The sequence below is a fragment of the Equus przewalskii genome, chromosome 6 (genome assembly GCF_037783145.1).
Source record: "Equus przewalskii isolate Varuska chromosome 6, EquPr2, whole genome shotgun sequence".
NCBI lineage: Eukaryota > Metazoa > Chordata > Mammalia > Perissodactyla > Equidae > Equus > Equus przewalskii.
The window spans coordinates 29,324,293-29,342,340 of NC_091836.1; the positions used below are offsets into that span (position 1 = coordinate 29,324,293).

The 18,048-nt window shown below is 45.1% G+C and overlaps 1 long non-coding RNA gene across 1 annotated transcript; it reads left to right on the forward strand.

Moving 5' to 3' along the window:
* The first annotated feature begins 461 nt into the window (after positions 1–461).
* LOC139084288 (uncharacterized) lies at positions 462–4,464 on the forward strand. Its single transcript, XR_011541668.1, has 2 exons — positions 462–561; positions 2,388–4,464. It is a non-coding gene; the product is annotated as an uncharacterized lncRNA (long non-coding RNA).
* Positions 4,465–18,048: the final 13,584 nt, after the last annotated feature.

Consider the following 18,048-nt stretch of genomic DNA (forward strand, 5'->3'; position numbering starts at 1 on the left):
TCTGATCGCTGAGCCACAAACACCCGCCTGAGGTCGATCTGGAAGTCACAGAGAAGACTGTCTCTCCGGGGCAATGTGCCAGACGTGAGCGGGAAGGCACTGGAGCCTGGGGATGACCCAGCTGCATCTTAAAATTAATATTGTGTTAAATTAGCTCCATGTAAATGCTATTCTGTAACAGCTGCCTGGACTGTTTGTGGGAGCAACAACAGCAGTTGGGTGCATGCGGAGCCCTGCCTCGGGACCATTCTCCCTCCTTTAGATAATCAGTGACAAACAATAAAGGCAAAACCACTGCCTTAATAATAACTGTACCTGCCACCTATTGAGTGCTTGCTAAGCACCAAGCACTGTGCTAACCCTTTACGTGCATTACCTTGTTTAGTCCTTCTGGCACCACTGTGAGGTGAGCATCACTGTGAGGTGAGCACTGCCAGTATCCTATCTAACAGATGTGCAAACTTATGCTCTGAATGTGATTTGCCCAGTCTCCTGGGCAAGTGGGTGAGCTGGGAATTTTGCCCGGGGCTGTCTAACTCCAACAGATGCTCTCAACCTGCAGTAAGTACTTCCTTACTTAGGGAGGCCAGGGGTGGGCTTCCTTCACACAGATCACGGGGGTTTCTCTAGTATATTGCGACCAAAGTCCAGAAATATTTCCAACCAACAGATGGATGTCTGTTCTTCTGATGGGCTGGGGTGGAGGCATCTGCGTTTTGGTTCAGTAAGGTCTATTCCCAATTCTTCCACCAATAGAACACAAGGAGAAAAAGCAGGAGTAGGGTCTTGATGAAATGCAGCCCAGGAGTTGGAAAAAGTCTTTTAGAAATGAATCCTTGCCACGGGAAATCTGGGCATCTGTTCATTGCCCAGCGCTCTCTGAACTAGTCTAGATCAGAGAAGAGGCATCTATGACCTCATCCTAATGGCTTGAAATCATGGGAATGGGAAGCCGCCCAAACTGACCAGGCAGTCCACCGCACGCAGATGCATTCTAACTCACCCACCCCTTGCTTCCCAATTCTGGGGACCCTGAGGGGACAGCAGGGCCTGCCTTGCTGAAGTGTGTTTCCCGGGACACCTTGGTGCACAGTCCTGACACACATATCGTGTCATGTTGCCCAAGTCACACTGAAGCTAGCTTCTGCCAGCAGAGCATTGAAGGCCTTTCAGAAGCTATCAGAAATACAGCCAAGAAACTCATCTCTCCTTTTGAGAAGGGAAAAAAGAAAGGCAGTCAGTTGACAAGGAAGGAACACTCCTGGCAAGAAGCATGACCTGACTCCCAGGCCCAGGGTAGAAGGGAGAGAGAAAGAATTAAGAAAAATAGTCAGCAACTTATGCTTCTTTCTCTTCTCACAAATGAGATTCCCTGGCTGACCTTTCAGGCCAGCTGGGATTTTATGCCACACACTGAGCATGCAAATAAGGCCTGGCTGTCTGTCTCTGCCGCTCTCTCTACCGCCTGATCCAAGACCCGCCTCAGTTACACCAGAAAATCCCAGATAAACACAGCTTGGCTGGGGGGCAAAGATGGGACCAGGAACAGGATTCAATATCAGGATGGCTCTGGGACCTGTGTGCTAAAATCTGTTCTGGAGGCAGGAGTCCTCGTTGCTAAGGTACAGGCCCACCCCTCATGCAGAGCACAGATGAATGCCAGCTGCACACCAGTCAGGCAGTGTGCTCCCCATGCCGGCTCTCAAGAGCTCAGGTCACTCTCCTTCCCACCCTCCTAAAAGCATTTAAAGGGCAAACGGCCCTACAGACCACTGGACAATGTCTACTTGTCTTTTGGGTTGTACTTCCGTTTTAGCACATGACACATCTCCATAATCCCCCAAACCCAAAGCATTCAATGCCCTCCACAGTCTAGCCTAAACATAGTCTCAATGTCTGTCTCCAGCTACCCAGGACACTGCCAGTTTGGGCAATCCACCATTCTCCAACTTCCTATCAATCTCACCCTATCTTTGCTTGAATCATTCACTTTCCCAAGCATGGGGCCCTCCTCACCTCCTCTTAGCCAATAAAACCCTAGTTATCTTTCAAGGGCTAGCCCAAATGCCACCTCTCTCATGATGCTGTCCCTCATGACTCCAACCACAAGTTATCTATGAAATATGCACAGGACCCCTCATATGGTCCTTCCTACATACTAGTATGTATTGTAGATATTTGTGAGGTTCCCTCCCTTTACCATATTGCAAGTTCTCTGTGGTTAGGGAACATTTCTTGTATTGCTTTGTGTTCCTTATGTCAGCTAGTCCAATACGGTGTAGCTATTTTTTCTCATTGTTCTATTAAAATCCAGTCCCCATCTTTTAAATATGGTATCTCTCTGCCCCCTCTAAATGATGATCTTTCTGCCTTTCTTCCTGGTCTAGTGGCCTCTGCAGATTCTGGCACATCCAGAACCACACTTTAGAAGATGACCCTGGGGGTATCACAAGGAAGGGAGTGGAGTTGGGAAGAGTCAGCTCCAGGGGGTTGCACCGTGTACTCATACAGACTTTCATATGAATTGTGCCCATGGAATCGTGTGATACAGATGTACTGGAGAAAGTGGAAGCTGGAAGACTAGTTAAGAGCCGTTTTCAACAATCCAGGCAAAAGTCTAATGTAACTCAGCTAAAGCGGAGGCAGAGGAAATGGGGAGAAGAGAACAAATACAAGCCACACTGTGAAGGGAGCAGCAGTAAGACATGGGACTGGAGGGATCATTTGTTAATATGCACTTACCTAATATCCATTCTGTCTCCTTCTCATGACAGAACTCTGATCGATCTTCCTTTGAGGAACCACCTTTATTATTTGCAGGTCATGTGGCTCGCATGGGGCATGTACCTCAAAATTGGCCACTGAGAACACCATATCCCCAAGGACTGATTTTTGCTGGTGCTACCAGAAAAGAGACTCTCTTTTCCACTGGGATGGCCAAGCTAGCGAGCCCCCTGAGAATGAAAACAACTAGGACAAAAGACAGAGGCAGGGTCCTGTTAACATCTTCCAGACTTTAGATCCTAATGTGCCTGAAATTTTGAACTTCCCAATCACATGAACTAGTTCATTTTCTTTTGGCTTAAGTCATCTGAGCTGTATTTCTGTAACTTTCAACTGAGAGTCCTAACTAACATGCGACCTGGCCAAACATTGGACATAGGAAAATGGAAGAGTCAAAATACCCTGATGTTTGGGGATCTGGGAGGAAGGTGATTACCGCCATCAGTTGTTGTGAACGCAAACGACAAAGAGGTGATGTAAACACCAATATGTAGAAAGCGATACACCATATGAGCTGAAACTCGTGTGAAAAATACAACCAAGATTAGTATGTTCAGAGCAAAAAAAGAAAGTAGGGAAAATGGCACCACGTTAACCACCAGGAGAAAGCAGAATTAGTCCAGTTGCTATTGTTCTTCTGTCTTCTCTGTCAAGTGATTGTCTTCAAACTGAAGAGAATAGTACCAATATTATAAGAAGAGAAATGAAAGTGAAGATGTGTGACATAGTAAAAAATCATTTATTCAATGAAAATGTGTTTGCATCTCCAGGCCTATTTGGATCACACCCTTGAGTGCTACAGGAACTTGCAGCTGTGGACTTAGCACCACTCCAGATAATCTTCGAAAAATCATGGAAAATAGGACACACACCAAAAGACAATGCCCCAACTTTGAACAAGGGAAAATGGAGGGCTTTTGAAAACCTCCCATGGAAAATCTAGACATCAATCCCCAGCAAAATTCCAGACTTGATTCTTAAACAAAAAGATGTGAATACTTAAAAAGTGAATGTAGTCACCAGAAACAAGGGTGATTTCAAATAGAAACAAGGCGTATAGAACCAACATCATTTCCAAAGTCTTTACCATGCCCACAAGGACCTGCGTGATCTGGCTCCTGCTTCCCTCTCCTTCCTGGTCCCTTGCCATCCCACCCCTCCCACCTTCACCCCCCACCCAACACACACACATACACATACTCACTCCTCTCTAGCCACGTTGACCTTCTCTCTGTTCCTGCGATGCTCCAAATTCATTCCACCTGCAGAGACTTTGCTCTCACTATTCCTGTGGACTGGAGCCCTCTTCCATCTCATTTTAGCATAGGAGGATCCTTCTCATCCATTAGGTCTCATCTCAGAAAAGGAGCTTATTAAAAGAACCCACATCCAATCACTCTTGATCTCACGATCTTATTTTATTTTCCTCCTAGATCATATCCCTATCTAAAATGATCTTGTTTGTTTACTTCTTTGTTATCTCTCTCCTCTCCCTAGACCTATGCTGTCTAACACAGTAGCCACCAGCCACACGTGGCTATTGAGCTCTTGATTGTGGCTCGTCCTAACTGAGATGTGCAGTAGATGAAAATACACACTGGATTTTGAAGACTTGGGGTGAAAAAAAGGATATAAAAGCCTCATTAATAAAACATTCTTCATATATTGGGTTAAATACAACACACTCTTAAAATTATTTTCATCTATTTCCTTCTACTTTTTATAATGTGGCTACTCAAAAAATACAATTACGTATGTGGCTTCCATTATATTTCTATTGGACAGCACTGTCCTAGAAAAAAGCTTAAAAATAAAGACCTAATCTGTGTTGCTCGCTATAAATATATATCCACATTTAGAACCATAGCTGGTACATAATTGGGGCTCAATGAGAAGTTGCTGACGGAGTTAATGATCTGCCTTTAAAAACGATATAGCGGGGCTGGCCTGGTGGTGTAGTGGTTAAGTTCGTGTGCTCCCCTTCGGTGGCCCAGGGTTCATGGGTTCAGATCTCGGGTACAGATCTACACACCGTTCATCAAGCCATGCTGTGGTGCCATCCCACATATAAAATAGAGGAAGATTGGCACAGATGTTAGTTCAGGGACAATCTTCCTCATCAAAAAAAAAAAAAGTCACTAGATTGGTAAACCTTGGAAATGCTATATACTTTATTTCATTAAGGCATTTAACAAAGGCTATCATTTGTTCATAACAAATTCAAAGTCAACTGAAGAGTTGTGCCCCGAAGATCTTGATTTGAAGTCACTGGAATAAACTACTTTCAGAGATAAAGAGAGAAAGCAAGTTCAAATTATTGGATTTCACTGAATCTAAGTCATCACCTGTTTTAAATGCTGCCTTATTTTATACACAACTAAGAAAAAAAGACTTCCAAATAAACCAAGACACACCATTGATTCTAAGCTGTCATCCCATTTCAGAGATATCAAAATGTGGGGAAGATGCGTGTCTTCGAATGAATGAAATACAGTATAAAGATCCAGGAAAAGGAAGGTAATAATCGCCCATGACTGTCCAGCCAGATCCCATCTGGATATGTTTGTGAAGGCTGAGATCTTCGTTCCTCTCCTCCTCCTCATTCCTTCTCTGACGTCGCTCTGGTGCGAAGAGGGTCTTTTGTAAGATAGTAAAAAAGCCAATATTTTTATCGTAGTAACTCTTTGAAACTATAATATGAGACGTGGTCCAAAGGTGGTATTGGGATTGTTCCACACTAAAGAATGTAGAACACTTAAATGTACTCCTATGATGGAAAGTAAGGAATTTCAACCATTCTTCCAGGGAGGACTCAGGGGACGTTGGGCATGGAGTCAAGAGGTAGTGGCACCAGAGAGAGAAGGGACTCTATGAGGCCCATAGGGCTGACTGCAAAGACTGAAAATTATCTTCTGAAGAAAGCGATGCTTTGGAACATCCTTTAAGTTCTGTGTGATTGTGACCAGCTTTTTGTAATAATTTTTTTTCTTTCTTGCAATCGATTATGCCTGCACCTTTCCACAGGTTCCTGGGCATATGAATTATTTTGACTGCTACAGATTAAGAGAGATGTTGACAAACATAGAGACATCTAGACCAGTAATTCTCAAGCAACGGTTTGCAAACCATGAGCACCAGTGTGTTCTTTGTCACTGTGTGCACTTTGGGCTGGTGGGGGCAGGTAACCGAGCAGGCAGGCCTTGGGGCTCCACTCCAGCTTCTCTTTATTGGTTTTCTATATTCCATTTCCATGCTGGTCTTCTAATAGCCCAGTGATGCCTGGATCGTTTTCAAATTTTAAGACCCCTTACTCATCGGTCTATTTTCCAATCTTTATTTATTTATTTGGCTACTGGAGGGTTATAGGCGATAATTAGAACTAACATTTATTATCAGACCTGATCCTCATCAGTGGAAATAACCTATATTTGAGGACTCCTTGAGTTCAGAGCTCCAGCCTAATGGCCCTCTTGTTCTCTACCCTTCCTTGAAGGTCCTGCTTCTGTGTAAGATTTTGTTTCCTATCCATAGAAAATAATTGGCTAAAATAATTTTGAAAACCACTAATCTGAAACATGGTTCCAAAACATCGTCAAACACTGATATATCTTGATATCACAACATCGTTGATGTTACAGCACAGATTCTTCGGGCTCATCCCAGACTTATTAAGTTGGACTCTCAGGCTGTTGTCCAACAATAAAGCTGTTTGGTGGCAAACAGGTGAGCTGTCCATTGCTGGAAGCGTTCAAGCAGAGGCTAGATGATCAAACTACAGCAAAGTCAATGAACGTTCCTTTCCTGGGCGTTACTTTGAATGAGAAAATCTTTAATATTACCTCCAGTGCTCTAAGTCTCTGAGTCTCTGAGTCTCTGATTCTATGACTAGAATAGAAATCAGGATTTCTCCCCCATATTCTCTGCCCGTAGTGCTAATGGACTGGCAGACTAGTGGACTAACAATAGGGGTCCAGGCACTGAACAGAGTGTTAACACTCCCAGGAATAGTACCAGTGCTGTAATAGGAATAAGGGTTCATTACAATAATTATGCATTGGTTCTGGTATATTTCCGAGACAGAAGAAATCAATATAACCAATTAAAGAATGGAGAGAAACAATGACAAGGAAAATTGAAATTAATCTTTCCGTTCAGAAGATAATAAATTTTTACCTTTGAATATGGAACACCTATTGATATGTGACAACCTTTTAGTGAAACTTAATTAGCAAGCACCAACCCAGCAGGAGTTATGCTTGCCGGCTTCCTCTCCCCTTCTGTACCTGGTTTTCTTCTTTCTCACCCCATGCCGGGGATAGAAAACATAAACTCTAAGACTGAACACGTCAGTCTCTGTCCCTCTGCCTCTCTCAGCTGTGGGATCTAATCACGGAGGTTCAGTCCTGCCCTATTTCTGAGCCAATCCTGACCACGTTGTGCATGCATATATTTCTTCATTCAACAAATATTCATTAAGCCCTTGGTTTGAAACATGCCCTTTATTATGTGATGGGAATAAAGAAGAGAGGACATGATCCCTTCTCCTTTGGGTGGAGAGGCAAATAGGGATTCCAGCAATCAAGCTTCCTTAAATCCAATGTCTAATTAGAAGCACTCCTTTATCGCAGGCTTTCCTTAATCCCAACCACACAGCCGAAGCCATTTAATGGGATTTCTGCTTCCATTTCTCAATCACACTCCAGTTCCTACTCTGGGATTGTAGACCTGCCTTGAGCTCCAACTCACTTCATTGAAATCCTACTAACAGGTCCCACTTTATTCTCCTGGGGCCAAATCTTATACCAGGATCCAACGGAGATGGCTCCTTGCTTTCACCTCCTCTCCACTCCCCATGCTGCCACCTGTCTCATTTTGGTGTAAATAGAGTTTTCTAGGTCTCACCAATCTGGGAGTATAGATGGAATCATAATAACCATAATAACTCATTTTTTGCATTATTGACAGTTATAGGTATAGGCTCCAATGTGTGTTATAGAGTTTTTAACATTTTCAATTTTTATTCTTGGAACCCCTGCACTCCAGTGATTTCTGGACCTGGAGGCAATCTAAGAAACCAACCAGAGGCTGTGCTCAGAATTGCCCCTCTTCCTTTTTGAGTGAGACTTTTTCCCAGAGTCACATGCCTGCTTCTTTCCTCTCTTAGGATAAATTCTCACTCTTGGCTCCTCACAAAAATTGTCTTCTGACAAGCTGCCCAATCAATTCACCAAGTGGCCTGAGGCTCATCAGCTACCTTCATGGACCAACTGCATCAGGCCCCTTGGGACTTTTACATTGCCTCAAGTCAAGCTCAAATTTGCTGAACCCCCATGGGTGCTGCTATGGTTTGAATTGTTCCCCCCACCCCAAAAGATATGTTGAAGTCTTAACCTCCAGCACTTCAGAATGTGACTTCATTTGGAACTAGGATTGTCATAGACACAATTAAGATGAAATCATATTGGAGCAAGTTGGGCCCCTAGTCCAATATAACTGATGTCCTTATATGAAAAATGAAAGTGGATACAAACACACACAGATGGAAGACAATATGAAGACACACAGGGAGAACACCATGTGATGACAAAGGGAGAGATTGGAGTGATGCTGCCACAAGCCAAGGAACACCTGGGGCTACCAGAATCTTGGTCAGGCATGGATGGATCCTCCCCTACAGGTTTCAGAGGGAGCATGGCCCTGCCAACACCTTCAGAACTGTGAGACAATAAGTTTCTGTTGTTGTGAGCCACCAGTGTGTGGTGCTTTGTTATGGCAACTTGAGGAAACTAATACAGACGCCACGTTACCCTCTTGGCCATCCCTCCAGAGGATTCGAGGGGGGAGGGAGACTAAGTTCTCCTCTACCATGAAACTTTGCATTGGACTTTAGTCCTTTGATGCTAAAGCTGGGTTACCTATCCCCAGAGGCCCCTGACCCTCACTCCTGCTCATTTCCTTTCCCCTGGCCAGCGGCTGAGATCCTTACTGGTTTCCCAGCTTATCTGATTTGTAACGAAAGCAAAGCCTTCCTGGCTCACATCTTAGGGATTTTATATATAAAAGCAAGTGATTCTGTGTACAAGATTTGTTCTCCTAGCATCTTTGGGGTTGCAGGCTACATGAAGAGGAAAAAGTTAGATAATGCACTGGTCATCATTCCAAGATAAATTATGATCACTATCAAAAGTATACTTGTTTTTAAGCTGTTTCTCTTCCAGTATGCTGACCCATACTTCCTTCCCCATCTTGTGAAAACAGATAAGGAGATAAACTATTGCTTCAGGACTGAGCAAAATTAATTTGCCTACAAGGGAAACGAAGCTATCACTATGGCTTCAATTAATAGATTATGAGGTATACTAACTCAGAAAACTCAGAAAAGTTAGAATGATCTGTTGCAAGTTTAGAAACCATCTCAAGTTGGTTTAAGAAAAAAAAAGGAATTTATCATGTGTAGTAGGGGTGGGATGAGGCAAGGAGTGGGCCTCACTGCGAAGCTGGAGCATGCCAGCCAAGGGTCACCTCAGTGGCTATAAATGGCAGTGTTGAGAAAAATGGGCTAGTTGGGCAAACAACCCTAAAGGTATCTTCTACTATGATGCTCTAAGAAGCTTCTCTAACGAGCCACACAATGGCCATGTCAAGAGAAGACTGGAAATAGACCAGATAATCAGCTCTTTCCTTGTTTTCGAGAGGACTCACATACGGGATTAAGGGACAAATCCTAGTGACGGATACCATGCTGTACTTAGAGTTACCCCTTTGCTGGCTGCTCTTTCTCTCAGGATAAATTCTCTGGCAGGAGGCTCCTCAGTCCTTTAAGCAAACAATCTCTGTTAGCATCAACAAGCCACAGTGCAAATAGAGTAAAAGATTGTCTAGACCACCTAGTGTGGGCTCTATTCCTGGAGTTGGGGAAGGAGTTGGGTTAGAGATGGGGGACGGTTCTTCTGATTCAGAGGATAATTTCTTAAGCGGATGGGTTAATTGCCAAATGCGTCCTCCCTACTTCCTTCTAGAGAATACAGTGTGGGGAATAGAAACACAAGTTATTGTATAGAATGAGCTGGATTTAAATCCTGTCCCCACATTACCGTTAGACTTGGGCAATGACAGAGAACGACAAATACTGTATGGTATCAATTATATGTGGAATCTAAAAAAAAAAAAAAGTGGGACTCATAGAAACAGAGAGTAGAATGGCAGTTGCCAGAGGCTGGGGGTGGGGGACACAGGGAGATATTGGTTAAAGGGTACAAACTTTTAGTTATAAGATGAGTAAGTTCTGTGGATCTGATGTACAGCATTGTGATATAGTTAATAACACTGTAGTGCATCTTTGAAATTTGCTGAGAGAGTAGATTTTAAGCATTCTCACTCCCCCCACCACCAAAAAGATAACTATATGAGGTGATGGATGTATTAACTTGGCTGCAGTAATCATTTCATAGTGTATGTCTATACCAAATCATCAGCTGTATGCTTTAAATATATACAATTTTATTTGTCAATTATACTTCAATTTAAAAAATTAAAACAAAAAAAGACTTGGGCAGGTAACTAAACCTTTCTAAATCAACTGTGATGTGGTCATAATAGTACCTCCTCACAGAGCTATTAAGGCTGAACTGAGATCATCCATGACAAGTGCTTAGCATAGTCTCTGACTCAGTCCTCACTGTCAGCTGTTAGTGTTCAGCCATATTTGACAGAGTATCTCTTATTGGCTTCTCTGAAGCCCTAGCCTAGCACTCTTTTCTTCTATCACTTTATTTTCTGTGATAGAAAAGATACCTTTAACAAAAAACCTCAAATCTCAAATGCATGTCTGTTTTAAACAGAAGATTCCTCCACCCAATGTCAGGGTTAGAAGAAAAATCCCCAGCCCATAAGTTAGCCTTGCCATAAAACTGTAAACACGAAGGGTTCTGCAGCTTGTGACTTTGGCCTCTCTACAGCTGAGCTGCGTGTACAGGATTAGAGAAGAAGTTTAGGATGCTTTGGAGAGAAAACAGAGGAAAGCAAAATATTATTAGCACTCTAGTAAATCCATCCCAGATGGCCTTCAAAAATTAACCCAAAAGCAGAATGCTCATTTTCAGAAAGTGCCTGCCTTCTTGAAATAATCTGGAAAAGTCTCAAGAACATCTCCCATGTAAGTGATCCAATATTCACTGCTTCAGCTGGAAATGAAAAAAAAAAAAAAAGTCTTTGTTCTTTCAGCCTTTCTGCTCCCACTTTTTTTTCCTGACAATAGACAGAGGAATTGCACAGAATGGTCCCACAGGATGTGGACAAGGGGATCCATCTCCTACCCTGGGAAAGGGGTGTGCCACTCAAGCAGGTACCAACGGGAAGATTATCTCCCTGGGTCCAGGATGTGACTGTTGCCCAAAGGGCACCTGAACTGCCTTCTCTCTCTTCCCTCCCATGGAAAGTGGTGCCTTTGCACTGAAGAGTTGTTTTTTGTTAGTTAATGAAAGGTAATGGCCCTTGCAGATACTTTACCAGGGAGCCCAAAATTTAAACTCTTGCTACTGATTGGGATGGACTTTTCTCCCCTCCTGTTAGTCACCCAGCTCTGGGAAATGTTTTTAAAGCTCATGGGGCCTCCCAGGGTATCCTGGGTCGTTAGTCTCAGCACCAGCACACTCTTCTCTCAACTAGGATTCCTACAAAAAATACAAAAGAGCCTACAAATCAGAAGGGGAGCCATTCATTTTTCCCTTTAGGCCTGTTACCTGCTTTTTCTTAGGGGAAAAGTTACTCAGCCAAGAATTCCAGGCTGGTTAACCAGAGTTCTTTGCTTCTGCTCAGAACTTCCAATACACGGTTAAAAATCATAGCTAATGCTTCATGGAAATAAATATTCCAAAACCACTTGCTTTCTGGCCTGCCAGATGGCTGCATTTCACACTTCCAACTGTGTCAGACTCTGAACACTCAGCAACTCAAATTTTGTGGTGGGGTTTATGGTCCTGGACTAAGGATTGGGGTGGTGGATAAGTAATATAGACAGGCGTTTTTTAATTAAAAAAAATTTTTTTAATGGAATGAGTTCAACTTGCCTCACTCAAATAGCATAGCCCAGTTACAGGAATAGGGTTCGTGGTAATTCTGCAGCAAAAATTCCAGTTAGCCAACACAGTCAGCAAAAGATCTCCTCATATTTATATTTACCTACCCGCACTGCCTCCACTCTCACCTCAAATCCCGCATCAGTTTAGTCACCCTTATCTGTCTTGCTCCCTCCATGGGTAGATTCAAGGAACACCAGTCTTTGAGATAGGTTGACACACTTGGAATTCCTTGCGCTTTGAACACAGATGTACATAAGAGCCCAAGTAGGACTGAGGGGCGGAGTCCTCTGAATCCTTTCGGATTCAAGGTCTTCTCAGTCTGTTCAGGCTGCTGTAACAGAATACCGTAGCCTGGGTGGCTTATAAACAACAGAAATTTATTTCTCACAGTTCCGGGGGCTGAAAGTCCAAGACCAAGTCAATTTCAGTGTGTGGTGAGAGCCTGCTTTCTGGTTCACAGGCTGCCGTCTCCTCACTGTGGCAGAAGGGACGACAGAGCTCTCTGAGGTCTCTTTTATAGGAGCACTAATCCCATTCATGACCTGCCCTTATGACTTAATCACCTACCAGAGGCCACACCTCCTAACATCGTCACATTGGGCATTAGGACTCCGACATACAAATTTCGGGGGCACACAAACATTCAGTCCATTGCAACGGTCTTGACTTCTGTTAGGTCCATCCTGACTGCTTTTCAGAACTTGTGCTGAAAAATGTGTCATGATAGGAGGTCATTGCAGTCTTTGTTGCCCTATGTTTGTTACTGGTCATAGCAGTGTTGTTATTATTATATAGGTAATATATATTTATTAGAGAAAAATTAGGAAATAAGAATAAATAAAAGAAGCCAAAATCGAAAATATATGCATACATGTAAAACACCCTGGAATCTTATAATACAGAAAAAACCACTACTAACATTTTAGTGAATATTCTAGACTTTGTATGTAACTACATACCCACATATATGTGCTCATAATACATTTTGTGACATCAAGTTCATACTATATTGTTTTGAAACTTTCTTTTTTCATTTAATAATGTGTTGTAGACATCTTTCCAAGGCCGTATAAGCCCTTCTGCACTCATGTGTGAACACGCGCGTACACACACACAAATACACGCAGCAACAGGATTGCTTGCAACTAGAAGTTGCTTCCTCCACAAAAGATGCCACAGGTTTCAAGGTCAGGGGTGAGTTTAACTAACTAACAAGGCAGGAGGATGATTTTTCCCCTGACAGCCATGAGTGCTCCTAGCCTCATCTCTGGCCCACTCTAGATATAAGGATGGGCTAAGAAGGGGAGGATGGGGATCTCATTAGAGGCAGTGTGAGAAGAGCCTGAGGGCGGGCACTCCACATCCACAGAAAGACAGGGCAGATGGGCACTAACACTCTGGGAGCACAAACTATGGGCGTGATTCCAAAGCACAGGTCCCTGCTCTCACCTGTCCTTAGATAAGGCTGGATGTTCAGCATGAAAACATAAATCAGTGGAGCTGTGGCTGCTGCCTCCCTTCCTAATTAGCCTGAGAAATGTCAAGTCCTTGGTGGCCCCCGCTTCCTCTATCCCAGTCCATGAAGGCAGTGGAGGGAGTTTTAGCAGCTGGGGGCCCCCTGTAGCCCTGCCAACCAGCCTTTCCCCAAACCCTCGGGGACTGCCACCATCTTCTTCTCTTCTGCCAACAAGTCCAGTAAGAAAGCTGCTCTCGAGAGTGGATTCCAAGATGGCGCCGTGAGTAGTCCTCTTTGTCTCTCGCCCTTCGAGTCTACAGTTATTTGGACACTTATCGCTTGACAAAGGATATCCAGACAGCATCTCAGGACGTCTGAGACACCCACGCGACTATACATCGGAAGGCGGACGGACTTTCCTCCGGGAGGATGTGGAAATAGGTGAAAACTCTCAGACCCCGACGGGCAGCCTAGTACCCGCAAGCGGCTTTCTTCCAACGGACGCCCCCAGAGGATCCACACACATCTAGGGCAGGAGCGAAAACACAACAGAGGAGCGACGGTGGAAACAGGTGACCAGAACCCTACTTAAACCCCCTGCAATTACTCCTAAACGCAGAGGGAAACTTTGGAGTTGCACACCTGAGCCCGCGGGGAGAGTCTCTCCCCGCCATTGGCGGGGAGACCCAGCCTGGTGCTCGGGGCGCCCGGAGGGTCCCAGAGAGACGCCCGCCCCGGGGGACTAGGGATTGCCGGAGATCTCGGAGAGGACCGGGGCGGGGGAACTTTCAAAGGCGCATCCGGCGACCCGGTGGGGAAGCGCCGGAGCTCCGCCAGGCAGCAGACAAAACTCTCTGTCTGCCAGTAGCAGAGGGGCCACGCTGAGCACTCAGGGCTCCCGGCAGAGACCCGGAGAGAAGCCCAGAGGGCGGGGCGACCCCCAGCTGCCGTTGCCCGCCCCGGGGGACTAGGGATTGCCGGAGATCTCGGAGAGGACCGGGGCGGGGGAACTTTCAAAGGCGCATCCGGCGACCCGGTGGGGAAGCGCCGGAGCTCCGCCAGGCAGCAGACAAAACTCTCTGTCTGCCAGTAGCAGAGGGGCCACGCTGAGCACTCAGGGCTCCCGGCAGAGACCCGGAGAGAAGCCCAGAGGGCGGGGCGACCCCCAGCTGCCGTTGCCCGCCCCGGGGGACTAGGGATTGCCGGAGATCTCGGAGAGGACCGGGGCGGGGGAACTTTCAAAGGCGCATCCGGCGACCCGGTGGGGAAGCGCCGGAGCTCCGCCAGGCAGCAGACAAAACTCTCTGTCTGCCAGTAGCAGAGGGGCCACGCTGAGCACTCAGGGCTCCCGGCAGAGGCCCGGAGAGAAGCCCAGAGGGCGGGGCGACCCACAGCTGCCATTGCCCGCCCCGGGGGACTAGGGATTGCCGGAGATCTCGGAGAGGACCGGGGCGGGGGAACTTTCAAAGGCGCATCCGGCGACCCGGTGGGGAAGCGCCGGAGCTCCGCCAGGCAGCAGACAAAACTCTCTGTCTGCCGGTAGCAGAGGGGCCACGCTGAGCACTCAGGGCTCCCGGCAGAGGCCCGGAGAGAAGCCCAGAGGGCGGGGCGACCCCCAGCTGCCGTTGCCCGCCCCGCGGGACTAGGGATTGCCGGAGATCTCGGAGAGGACCGGGGCGGGGGAACTTTCAAAGGCGGGTCCGGCGACCCGGAGGGGAAGCGCCGGAGCTCCGCCAGGCAGCAGACAAAACTCTCTGTCTGCCGGTAGCAGAGGGGCCACGCTGAGCATTCAGAGCTCCCGGCAGAGGCCCGGAGAGAAGCCCAGAGGACGGGGCGACCCCCAGCTGCCGTTGCCCACCCGGTGAGGCTAGGGATTGCCGGAGATCTCGGAGAGGACTGGGGCTGGAGAGAGTTCCAGAGACCCAGCTTAGTAGCCTAGGGGGAAACCCTACAGGCTCACAGAAGCATTAGGGAAAGCCTCTGCACAGCACCAGTAGAAGGCACCCAGCCGCCAGCCACAAGGCTGGAAGACCCCAGGGCAAAAGCAGCATAGCTAGGTGTACTAACCACAGACTGTAGAAGATGCCAATAGCTCTCCTGCGACCCATAGAGGACAAGTGAGATTTGGTGGGTGCCGACAGCAACGGAGCGACAAATATAAGTGATCCCACCCCTGGCCGCTGGAAAAGCCCATAACACCGTTGCAGACCCCAAGGAGAGAGCGCATCTAGGTGGGCAACAACAGTAGGCCCCTGCAGCCTGAAGCCCCCCGTGACGGCCCCCACGGCAGAGGAGGGAATCCAAAGGGCCACTGTGGCTACGAAGAGGGGCCCAGGCCCAGTTAGCAACTACGGACAGGGTTCCTGGTTGGTGAAGTATAAACAGCTGCTCCCCCCACCGCAGCAGCTGAAACAAGTGAAAGGAGCAACTAAACTCTATCTCCATGCGGAGGCACAAATCAACATCATCAAGCAATATGAAAAAATACATTAAATCTCCAGAACAGAAAGAAAGTAACAAATACACAGAAATCAATCCCAAAGAAAATGAGATATATAACCTAAATGATGATGACTTCAAAACAGCCATCATTAAAATACTCACTGAGTTAAGAGAGAATTCTGACCGACAACTCAACGAGTTCAGGAGCTATGTCACAAAAGAGTTTGATACGATAAAGAAGAACCAAACAGAAATACTGGAAATGAAGAACACAATAGAGGAGATTAAGAAAAATCTAGATGCTCTGAACAGTAGGGCCGATAATATGGAGGAAAGAATTAGCAATTTGGAAGATGGCAATATAGAATTGTTGCAGGCAGAGGAGGAGAGAGAAGCAAGACTTAAAAGAAATGAAGAAACTCTCCGAGAATTATCAGACACAATTAGGAGATGCAACGTAAGGATTATAGGTATACCAGAGGGAGAAGAGAAGGAGAAAGGGGCAGAAAACCTATTCAAAGAAATAATGGCTGAGAACTTCCCAAATCTGGTGAGGGAGATGGATCTTCAGGTGACAGAAGCCAATAGATCTCCAAACTTTATCAATGCAAGAAGACCAACTCCACGGCATATAGTAGTGAAGCTAGCAAAAGTCAACGACAAGGAGAAAATATTAAGGACAGCCAGGCAAAAGAAACTAACCTACAAAGGAACCCCCATCAGGCTATCAGCAGATTTCTCAGCAGAAACTTTACAGGCTAGAAGAGAGTGGAATGATATATTCAAAAATCTGAAGGACAAAAACCTACAGCCGAGAATTCTCTACCCAGCGAAAATATCCTTCAAATACGATGGAGAAATAAAAACTTTCCCAGATAAACAAAAATTAAGGGAGTTCATTGCCACAAAACCTCCTCTTCAGGAAATCCTCAGGAAAACCCTCATTCCTGAAAAATCCAAAAAAGGAAAGGGGCTACAAAACCGAGAGCAGAGGAGATAAGTAGAAGGACAACAACAGAGAGTAGCAGCTCTACATCAGAACAGATTAAACCATGGGACGAGAAACAAAGGAAACTGAAGAAAACCGGAAAACAAGACACAAAATGGTAGTGGTAGGTCCCCACGTCTCAATAATCACTCTAAATGTAAATGGATTGAACTCCCCAATCAAAAGACACAGAGTGGCAGGATGGATCAAAGAACAAGATCCAACAATATGCTGCCTCCAGGAAACACACCTCAGCCCCAAAGACAAACACAGACTCAGAGTGAAGGGATGGAGAACAATACTCCAAGCTAATAATGAACAAAAGAAAGCAGGTGTCGCTATACTAATATCAGACAAGGTAGATTTCAAAGCAAAACAGATAAAGAAAGACAAAGAGGGACAGTATATAATGATAAAAGGGACTCTCCACCAAGAAGACATAACACTTATAAATATATACGCACCCAACACAGGAGCACCAAAATTTGTAAAGCAACTCTTAATAGAACTAAAAGAAGACATCAACAACAATACAATAATAGTAGGGGACCTCAACACACCATTAACACCAATGGACAGAACATCCAGACAGAAAATCAACAAGGAAATAATAGAATTAAATGAAAAATTAGACCAGATGGACTTAATAGATATATATAGAACACTTCATCCAAAAACAGCAGGTTACACATTCTTCTCAAGTGCACATGGAACATTCTCAAGGATTGACCATATTTTGGGAACCAAAGCAAACATCAATAAATACAAGAGAGTTGAAATAATATCAAGCATCTTTTCTGATCATAACGCTATTAAACTAGAAATCAACTACAAGAAAAAAGCAGAGAAAGGTGCAAAAATGTGGAGACTAAACAACACGCTTCTCAACAAACAATGGATCATTGAAGAAATTAAAGAAGAAATCAAATATTATCTGGAGACAAATGAAAATGAGAACACGACATACCAAATCATTTGGGATGCAGCAAAAGCAGTCCTAAGAGGGAAATTCATCGCAATACAGGCTCACCTCACTAAACAAGAAAAAGCTCACGTAAGCAACCTCAAACGACACCTAACAGAACTAGAAAAAGAAGAACAAACAAGGCCCAGAGTCAGTAGAAGGAGGGAAATAATAAAAATAAGAGCAGAAATAAACGATATTGAAACAAAAAAGACAATAGAAAGGATCAATGAAACAAAGAGTTGGTTCTTCGAAAGAATTAACAAAATTGACAAACCCCTAGCCAGACTCACCAAGAAAAGAAGAGAGAAATCGCAAATTAATAAAATCAGGA